The following is a 10,746-nucleotide window of genomic DNA, read 5'->3' as shown; positions in this document are numbered from 1 at the left end:
TGGGTCCCTGCTGGAGGAGCAGGGGCCCGACTGTGCCGCGGATCATGGTTTATGGCAACGCCGAGCTGAGAGCCCACACCTGGGCTCTGTCTCTGCAGCCGGCTTCCCCGCTCCGATACCTGGGAGCTCTGCCACACTCAGGCACCCCTGGTCTTTCTGTGACCCCGAGGGTCCTGAGACCACACTGTCCCACGAGGTTTCCACCCCTCGCTTAGCCACCGGAGCGATGTCCCTCAGCGGAGCTGACTTCTAAAAGTTCCGATTTTGTGCTCCACGGCTCTATCACTTGCCAGAAGCGGCCGATGGAGGCCCCTCCCCCGCCATCTGTCCTCCCGAATATCGCCTCGGATTCACTTCTCCGCACGTCCTACCTTCCAGAAAGTGGTTGCTTTTCTGATGAGAGTTGTTGCTCTTCTTTTCTTCGATCTCCTGTTGAGTTCGTAGGTGTTCAGATTGGTTTGATCCCTATCCAGCTGAATTCCTGAGAGGAGACGAAATCCAGGTCTCCTACTCCTGCACCATCTTGCTCCACCCCCCTGTTTTTAGTTTTTAGAAGTTTGATGATCATATGTCTGAGCATAAATTTTATTTAGTGTATCCTGTTTTGGGATTCACTGAGCTTGAATCTATACGTTTATGTCATTTTCCAAATTTAGGAAGTTTTCAGTCATTATTTATTCAAGTATTTTTCTTTGCATATTATTATTTTCCCTCTTCTCTTGGAATTTAAATGGCCTGAATATTAGATCTCTTGATTTTGTTCCATAGGCCCCTGGAGCTCTGTTTATTTCTTTAAATATTTTTTCTCTTTTTGTTCAGGTTCGGGTAATGTCTATTGATCTATCTTCAAGTTTATTAAGATTCCTCTATCATCTCCATTTGTTATTGAGCTCATCAAGTGAATTTTTTTATTTGGTTATATTTTTTGTTCTGAAATTTCCATATATATATTTTTTTACATATTCTGTTTCTATGCTAATATTTTCCATATTTCTGTTTGTTTCCTGAATGCTTACCTTTACTTCTTGAAACATGGTTGCAATAGCTGCTTTATAGGTGTTATCTGATAGTTTCAACATCCATGTCATCTGAGGGTTAGCATTTGCCAATTGCCTATTCCTTTTCAAGATGTTGAGATTTTCCTAGCATTTTGTATGTGATCAAATAATTTTGGAATATAATTCTATTATGTGGCTCTGGGTCTTGTTTAAATCATATGGGAATTTTTTTTTCCTTTAGCAGGCCATTAACCTGTTTGGGTTCAGGTCCTACTCACCTGCGGACTGTGGCTCCATGCAGGTTAATTTTCAAAGCCTGCATAGTGCTTTTCAGATCCATCCTGTGTGAGTAGCACTGGTAGCCAGTCTGGGATCTAGTTTACGATCTACCTTATAGTTCAGTTCTCAAAATCTTTTGTATGCTGTTTGGAGTTAGAGCCATGAATTCACAGCTTTAAAGTAGCCTAAGATTTTACACACAATTTTATGGAATCATTTTCTCTTGCTCCATCATATCTTTAAAGTCCCTGGCCCTTTCTGGTTTCTAGTATCCACGCTTCTCCCCTATTCCTTTGGCAGGAAAGCTAGAGGTTTACTCTCCCCACTTTGTTGCACGTTTCCTACAACTGCCTCTCCTCTGCCTCTGGGGTTAAGCAGGGATTGGATAGAGAGGGAAAAGCAGGATTCCTTGCACATTCTTGTCTCCACTAGGGATCAGGCCATCTGGCCAGAGAGAAGAGTTCCCTTCCTCTACCCAGCCATTGTTGCCATCACCACCACCACCACCATGAGATTGCCTGGGTGCTGTGGTGATTTGCACACTTAGTAATTTAATTGCCTGATAGAAAAACAAATCAACATGCTTCAGAGGACGATAATAGAGTCCAGAGTCTCCATATCATTCACTATGTCTAGTATATAATAACATAGCAGGCAATTAAATTACTGGATGGTAAACTGAAATTTAATTTCAAGTTCGTCAGGTAGAAAATTAGTTTTCGGTTTGTTTGTGTGAGCATGTCAATTTATCCTGTGTATAACAGCCTACACAGATTTGCAGAATGTGTATATGCAATCATTGGGATACTTAAAAATATTTGGAAAGAGAAGCCTGTAGAAGATTGAATATCATATTGTATAAATGGAATGAGACTTTGATTATTGTTATTTGGGGAACAAAGGGAAGACTCCTGAAGTCTGGGGTCCTTATAATGTGCTTAATAAAAAAGGCAGAAAAATCAGTTTTCCCCTGAAGCACAAAACAACCATCCCCAAAATTATTAATCTCACTATTTAATTTCAGGGCATTCTCAGAATGCTCAATGCAATATCTGAATTGCAGCAGGTATTTCCACAAATGAACTTCCTATAAAGACATAAAATTGACAATGCTTTACTCCCTTAGTGGGTTCAAGTTCTGGGTAGAGGTAATAAGTCCATATTTAATAACACTAGGGCCAACTGTGGATCAAAAATTGCCTTAAAAAATTAGAATTCAGCAGGAGGAAAGAAATGTTTACTTTTCAAATATCTTTTAAACTGGAATGTACATTTTTCAGTTAAATGAACTACAAGTACTTTGTGGTGGATCCTACAGCAATTTTTAAAGCTAATTATTTCTTATTGTAGTCATTTTCAAGCATTAGTGCCTAATGTTCACATTTTTCAGGATGTAGTAATGAACATTCTGGATGAAAATCTTAGAGCCCCAAGGGTTTATGACTGAGAAACAAAACAAAACAAAAAAACCCTCAAAATAGTGATTTTAATTTTTGTTTTAAGGTAAATGAATTGCTCTTTATTAAATGAGTTTAAAATCATTAGTTTCTTTTTCATCTGATTTCCATGGTATTCATGATTTTAATTAAATCAGATCATTATATCCAAATGTTTCTAAAAAATTACTTTTCCTCATAGAAGAGATGAACATTTCTTCTTACAACTATGTACAGCAAGTTTGGCTACAGATTCCATTGCCAGAATATTTACTGGTCATTAGATTTTTGAAAAAAAGCAGTTTATTACTATTTTTATATCTCAGGGACCTCATCATTTAAGCTCAGTTTTAAATCTTTCATATAACATAACATTAGCTGATTGGAAGCTTATGCTACCTAAAATTTAGATTTTTAGTAACTCTCTTACAGTTTATAAATATTATAACACGAAAAGCTATGGCAGGCTGGCAAAAGATAAACATTGATTTTGTGGGGGAAAAAAAGAAAAGCTATGGCAGGCTGGCTTTAATCTTTAACTTATAAGCAACAACTGTGAGGATTCTTGCTATGCTCTGGAGGAAGTTTCCATTGCTTTTTTTCTGTTAGGAAATACAAGTTGATGATCTAGACATTATTCTACAGTAATGCTCATTGTCCTTGAAGTCTTAGGTTCTGATAAAGTTTTGATTTTCTTGAAGTATCACTAGTTGGTCAGTTTATTCATTTCCTAATTGCTGTTTAAGGGAGTCATTAAAAATGCCCTGGTCATTTGACAAATTAATCAGTTAATTTCAGACAGAGATACAGTTGTGATGAAAATAACTCTGTGTGATGACTTGCAGAGTGACTAGGTGGCCCCAACTGACAGTTGTTGAAGACCTCTGGGAGGGGACATTAGAACTCAGACATGAGTAATAAATGTGAGGTGGTCTGTCAAAGAAAGAACTGGAGGAAGAGCATGGCAAGAACATGGGAACAGAAAATAGAAAGGCCCTGAGATAGGAAGAGGCTTTGTGTGCTTGATGAATAACAAGTTGGATGTGGGATGAGTAAAGGGGGGGGAAAAGTTTCAGATGAGATTGGATAGGTAGGCAGGGCCAGATCATGCTTAGCTTTGCAGGAGTTCTATATTTATTGACATGGAACAATGCTCAAGAGATGGTTGAGTAAAAAATTTTGTTTCAAACAGCCTGAGTAGAAAGATCCCCTTCATATAAAACTGCTTATTTATTTCCATATATGTCTATAGGCACAGAAAGACTTTGGGATGTATGTTCAGCAAAATGTTAACACTGGAAATTTCTGGGTGCTGCACCTCAGGTGATAGTCATCCTCCTTTTTATATTTTTCTGTATTGATCATTGCTTACAAAAACCAGCAGGGACATATCAAATATACATTCAGGGAAAATATACTATGTTCCGTTTCGATTAAGATTTAAAGTTAAAACAACATTGACATTATTGTGGCTTGGAAACTCATGCAAAGTGGAAAGAAGGGATTTATAAAAAAGATTTGATTGAATTTCCTTAACAATGTAGTGATAAAATGACCTATACATTTTTGGGGTTTTCACTGAATATGGAAGATAGAAAAAAATCTCAAACTAGAATGCACAGAATACAAATAATCAGTAAAAACTCCCTCATTATGTACTGTTGAAAACAAGACAATGTGCCCAAATGGAGTCATTTATGCTAAGCCCCATGTCACCAAACCCAGGACTTTATTATAGTCTTGGCCTCCCCCAGAAATGGAATCTTAAACCAGTTAGTCAGAAACCATCTGGCCAGCGCAAGTGAGGTAACCTGCCTGATAGACCACTGCCACCCCATAAAGGAAAGTGATCTTGCCACAACCAATCTCCTTTTTGCAAGTATAACTTCCTTGTTCCTGTTCCCTTCTGTCTATGAAAGTCTTCATTTTGTGCAGCTCCTCAGAGCTCTTTTCTATCCGCTAGATGGGATTCTGCCCAATTCGTTAATGGTTGAATGAAAGCCAATAAGGTCTTTAAAATGTCCTCAGTTGAATTTTGTTTTTTAAACATACCAAAATAGAGTTGTCCACATAGAACCTGCAAATTGCAAAATGAATGGTAAAACATTAAACATTAAAAGGATAACTAAGGAAGGCAGTGGAAAAGTAAAAAGGATAAATAATGTTCAAGCTACACATTAATTTGATTACTCATTCTTTTAATACAGATATTTAACATAATCTATACCAAGTAAACAAGGGTTGCATGCAAGAAGTGCAGTTGGATTTAATTTTCATGGGTGTAAGAATAAAGTGTGACCACGAAGGCAAGCAGCTTAGGCAGAAAGACAGGGCACAGTGATGGCTGCCTTCCTCACAGCAGGGTCAGACTCAGCCAGTATTTCAATATTCCACCAAAAAATAAATGGCAAAGTCCTCCTTGGATCTATATCTCCTATTAAATTTTTTCATTGTTTTCTTCTTTGTTACTTCTTTTCACTTCTCCACATTTATCTTTTGTTCCAATCCTCATGTTTCTGTGGTATCCATGGAGTTCTGGTACACAGGATTCACTTGAACCAGTTTTGTATTTGGCATGTAACCAGTTCCATGGAAAACCACTAGGATAGTGTTATTCCAGCGTTGGCCTACTTCCATAATTTGATGGTAATTTAATTTTTCCTGCCTATAAAAAGGTAGCTTGGATTTCATTCCATATACGGCGAATAGACTTTCCTGTCTCTATTCAATTAAGCAAATGCCTGTCTTTTGGCAAGGAAAGAAGAAAAGCATTAATCATTTCCAGTTCATCCATATCAGGATGTTTGTTCTGGGAAGACAAAGAATCAATTCATATAATTCTTATTATGACCTCCAGGTATTTTCTCTCACTGTGGATGAGTCTAGAAAACCCCAGAAGAGGTTATTTGTAGATACATTCTGCTTAGAAGACTAGCACGTGGGTAATAGCATAAGAAGCTTTGGCAATGGTTGCAGATAACCTGCTGTTTGCATTTGTCTACCATGACTAAAGGCTTCCATTTGTTATAATCATGTCTGATGGTGGTCTTTGAGGCTTCTGCGTGTTTTTGCCCTCCTTCCCAGTCTCTGTCCCTCCAAAGGTACCACATTGTTGTCGGGGTTGGATCTTGTTTCTGGCCATATTGAAATTCATCTTCAACTCCTTGACCTTAGCTCTGTTCCTCCATCCTGTAGGATTGAACCTAACTGTTTGCTTACCTGGGTTTCACAGGCTTAGATTCGACTCTCAATTCTTGCCCCAGTAGCCGCTACAGTTGGCTTGGCAACCATCATTAACCTAGTTCTCTCTTAGACTCTGTTTCAACAATAGCATAAGTAGAGCTGAGGCTGGCACCCACACTACAATGGGGAGATCCAGGTAGAGGCTTGATTAGGCTATGTGTGGAAGAGGTAAACCTGTAAGAAAAAGAGAATAAAAAACATGAAAATCTATAAGTCATTGTCTATATATATATAGTCTTCAATAGAAGACAAAGGCCCATCCTTGTGAAGAGCTGGACTGGTTACTAGTGACTTTCTGTGAATATACATACTGTCCACCTCAGCATCAAGATGAGACAGAATTTTCCCATCAAAGGCCACATGTGTTAACTGAGTATGCCTTTTTCCTATCCAGTTCTGACCACTAGTTAAGAATCTTTAAAGGGACTGTGATATTTGAAATTACTTGTTAGCATTTCTGACTTACAGATTCTGTTTTCAGCAGATTAACTCACTTTTTAATTAAACTAGTTAGACTCTCATTCTTTTAGTGGTGGGGTACCTTCATTATATTCTGGAACTAGGCATAATACTTGTTCAGACCAATGAAAAAAATGGTTCACTCATATCTTCTAGTATGTTCATATCTCTGTGTATGTGTGTAGCTGGGTGTATTTTCAGATCATAGTCATCAATATATTTTTGGGACACTAATTCTACAAGATGATTTCTGAATATCATGCTGATCTTATGAAATTTCCCTTCTTGAAGATCTGTAATTCCTATTATCATATTGAAGACTCTAGAAAGTCCTAAAGTAAAGAGATATTTGAACTTTGTGTGGCCCAGAATTTCTCCAACTTCATTTGACCATGAAGTCCTTTCTTCAGGTAATGATTAATAATATCTCAGTTCTGTAAACATATTTGGGAAGTACTGAATTAGATGATTTTTTCTGAAGGATTTGGATGTCTATAATGGCCTAATGTACAGAGATGTACAGAGGAATGTGAAAATGTAGGCTGATGCCAGTTTCAAAGATTTTCTTGCCTTTTAAAATTTAGCTTAGTCAATTCCATTTCTCAAAGCCTTGATTTGCTGAGGCACTTTTAGGCCACCAGAATATAAAATTCTTTCTATGCAAGTAGCAGATAACAGAGGGGCTTACTAAGATTTTTTTTTTAAGCATAACTGGCATGTTCCTCTTCCTGAAGTAAGTTGACTAGCCAGTTCTATCAAGCAAATCAGTAAAGTTACTTCTACCATCTTCTACCATTTCATACATGGTGAAGTTGGGACCAAAAATATATTTTGTTTCTAGAAACATATGCTCATTTCAAGGAAAAATAGAAATAAAAAAATGTTTCTCAGGTATCTAAGGATTCCAATCTTTGGTGGTATTTGCAAAAGACAACAAGCAACATTTTATATGACAGATCCTTTTGGTGCCTTAAATTACTCAGTGAATAGAAATTTGGGGCTATTTTGATTAAAGCTAAAGGAAAAAAGTTGTGACTCTGATCTTTGCCTCATGGTGGAAAAGAGAGTAGAGGAAGGACAGGGTTATTAATTAATTTCTGTAAAAGACACTATGGTTCAAAGCTAAATTTAAATTAGGGCCAGATATGCTGTATAATTAAGTGCTTACCTATATTATCACCAGAATATCTTGACAGGAAATTTATTAACCCAAAGACTACTTCTGATACCCTTTTCCCTTCCTTTACCCCTTCCTTTTTTTAAAAAACATAACTAATTTTTTAAAAAACATAGGACACAACAAACAAACACCAAAGAACTGGTCTGGGACAAAGCTGAAATCTTTATTAAGGACATAACGTAAATAATTTTAGTTTGTTTGAAGTTAAAACCCTAGATATCTTCTCCAGGTTATGCTGTACATCTATAGCTTTCTGACTCAATAGAGAACATAACAGCAGTGATTTGGAGTAGTCTGGATTAAATCAAATGGCATAGACTGGTGATCTAGATAATGCAAATTCCCTTCCCCCCCTTATTTGTCATTTCAGGCAAACATCTTGTTTGGAGATCAGCTATATGAGAATAACTGTTGCCTTAAAAGAATTTTATTTTAGAATTTTTAGTGTAGAAATGTTTTAGCACGCAAAAGTGTAGAGCATAGTATAATGAGCTTCTGTATACTAATCAAACAGTTATCAACAGCTTGCCAATCTTAGGATTTCCTCTCCATTCCTCCTTTTTGCTCTTGAGTATTTCAAAGCAAATCCCAGAAATCATGTCATTTTGTGGCATGTATCTCTGATAAGCTTTTATATTTCATAACAAGCATGCCATTACTCAATCTGACAAAATTGAAAACAATTCCTTCATATCATCTAATACTGAGTCCATATAAATATTCTTTATTATCCTCCCAGTTTTTACCCTGACCTAGTGCTAGATCATCTCTAGCCTGCCCATGACTCATTTCTGTGAATGAGGAATCGCTCAAGAAAGGGGACAATGAAGAGCATCTTTGCCATTTTTTCTTCAAAGCAACAACTTAAATCCCTCATTTTCAAGTTTCCCTAATTCTGAACTTTGCCTTTGGGCAGTGTTTCAGTAACCAAGAAGCGAGAGCAAGGCCAAACTCTTTTGGTAATAAGCCAGAGATGAAATTCTAGAGTACATTCTGTCTAGAGTCTCCTTCCCTTTGGGAGGTGCATGAGCAGGAAGTGGACTTAGCTATTGGTTAAGAATCTGGATTTCCTCATAAGGAGTGAAGTGTTTTCATTAAGATGATATGTCTGTTTATATTATCAAGTGTTCTATGGTAGCCTTAGTTGTTGTGGGTCACTAATTCCTGCCTTCAATAAATCTTTAGTGCCAATTGTGTGTAAAGCATTGTGCTGATTAAGAAAATACAGATGTCATGCAAAAAGCACTGTACAGAAAATAAAGTGCAGTGAAAATTCAGAAGCAAATGATTTTTTGCTTGGGTTGTTAACCAACAAAAGGAGCATTTGACTTGAACCTTAAAAGACTTCTAGAATTTGAATAATTGGACAGGAAAAAAGGTGATTTTGGGTGGAGGAAAGAGAATAAAGGCACAAAGGTAGGGAAACCGAAACATGTTAAGTAAATAATGAGGAGGTCAGTGTGGTGAATATGACACTCTTCAGGCCAAACATCATGAAATATTGTGACTAGCTGTGCAGCTAGGTGCAGATATTATGTAATCACCCAGCAAGCAGAGATTCCAGTAACTGCTACCAGTCACTGCTGCCAGGAACTAATAATTAGGCAGTGTGTGTAGAATGTCAAGACAGTGACTGTTAATATGTGACCGACCAAGAGAACTGATGCATGATAGAAGCCTCTGATACAATGTGATATAATAATTAATCCTACTAGATAATATTTTACCTCCTAATCCAACCTAGTGGTTGGGTCAATAGGCAAACACTCCTGTTCATTTGAGCAGAACTTGGCAACTTCAGGAGGCTTGAGAAGTTGAGGCTTCATCAAGTGAAGTTTCTTTTCCTGTGGGGCTGGATCTTCCTTAGATCTTTCAGGTGGTAACCTCATATGATTTTTTTTTTCTTTCTTTCTAAAGGCAAAACGTCAAAAACTATGTCATTAACATAGTTAACGTATCAAAATCTTGACCCCAACCCCAACTTATGGTCGCTATTATCTATGAGCTAAAGAATAGATTCAAATGATGGTAACATTGCTGATTTGTGTTTGGTCTGCTGCATTTAGCGCTGAACTAAAATGTCCTGGATCAAATAATGACTTCATATCACATTGTCCAATGTCCTAGCCCAGGCCATGTGCTTTGTGGTACCTGAGAAAAAGCCTTTTGTTTTATTCTTCAACATCAGCTAAAAAGGTATTCTCAGCTAACATGTATCATATGTTTATTATGTACAAAGCACTGTGTCAGGTCTATCATGTTTACCATGATTTATCATCATAACATTATCTGATTTAATCTTCATAACAATGCTATGTGGAGGTTAATACAATTATTTCCATTTCAGAGATGAGGGAACTGGGGTTTAGAGATGAGTAGTAATTTATACCAGGTCACATAGCTAATAAGTGGTAGGGCTGGTTTTTGAGCCCTGCTAGTCTATCACAGCAGGCCATAGCCTCTGAGCAGGGATGGAGGCCTCTGTGTTGTGATGGGAAACAGGGAGGAAGAGCCCATTGTTTCCCTCTATCTCTTCAATTTTCTCCCGCATCTTTCTGCTTCCTCAATTTTTGTTATTTCTTATCCCAACTCCTCTATCTCCTGTTCCTTGTATATAATTAATTTTTAAAATTTGTATGTTAACTTATTTCCTCTTTCAGTCATTGCTTTACTTCTAGGGTGCCAGCCTTGCCTGCTAGGAAATTAGGAGAGCTAACAAGTGAATGAATGAACAAATGAATACAGCACAATATAATAAATGCTGGATTAGGGTTGTTCTGAGGGCACAAAGAAGAGAAAAAAATAAAAATCTGAGGCCTGGGAGATGGTACTTGAGTATGTCTTGAAGGAAGAGGAATTGGACAGGTGAGGAAGTAGGAAGAGCTTTCCAGGCAGGCACACTAGCGTTTGTATAGTCATTGAGTTGGGCCAAGAGTCAGACACAGCTGAGCTCTGCTGGTCACGCAGGAGGGCTAGAGCGAACGCAGACTGCTTCCCAGGAGGGTTGAGAGATGAGATTAGAGAGAAACGCAGGGGCGAGACCATAAAGCACTTGTGTGCTAAGTTAAGAGTTTGAGTGTTTGAAAGTTATAGGAAATCATGGAAAAGTTTTAAGCTGGGGAAATGCGTAATTTTGTATTTTAAAAATAGC

The sequence above is a fragment of the Leptonychotes weddellii genome, chromosome 1, assembly GCF_054177405.1.
Source record: "Leptonychotes weddellii isolate Sample4059 chromosome 1, ASM5417740v2, whole genome shotgun sequence".
Lineage (NCBI taxonomy): Eukaryota > Metazoa > Chordata > Mammalia > Carnivora > Phocidae > Leptonychotes > Leptonychotes weddellii.
The sequence above is the reverse complement of the archived record's forward strand: the minus strand, read 5'-3'. Positions refer to the sequence as shown.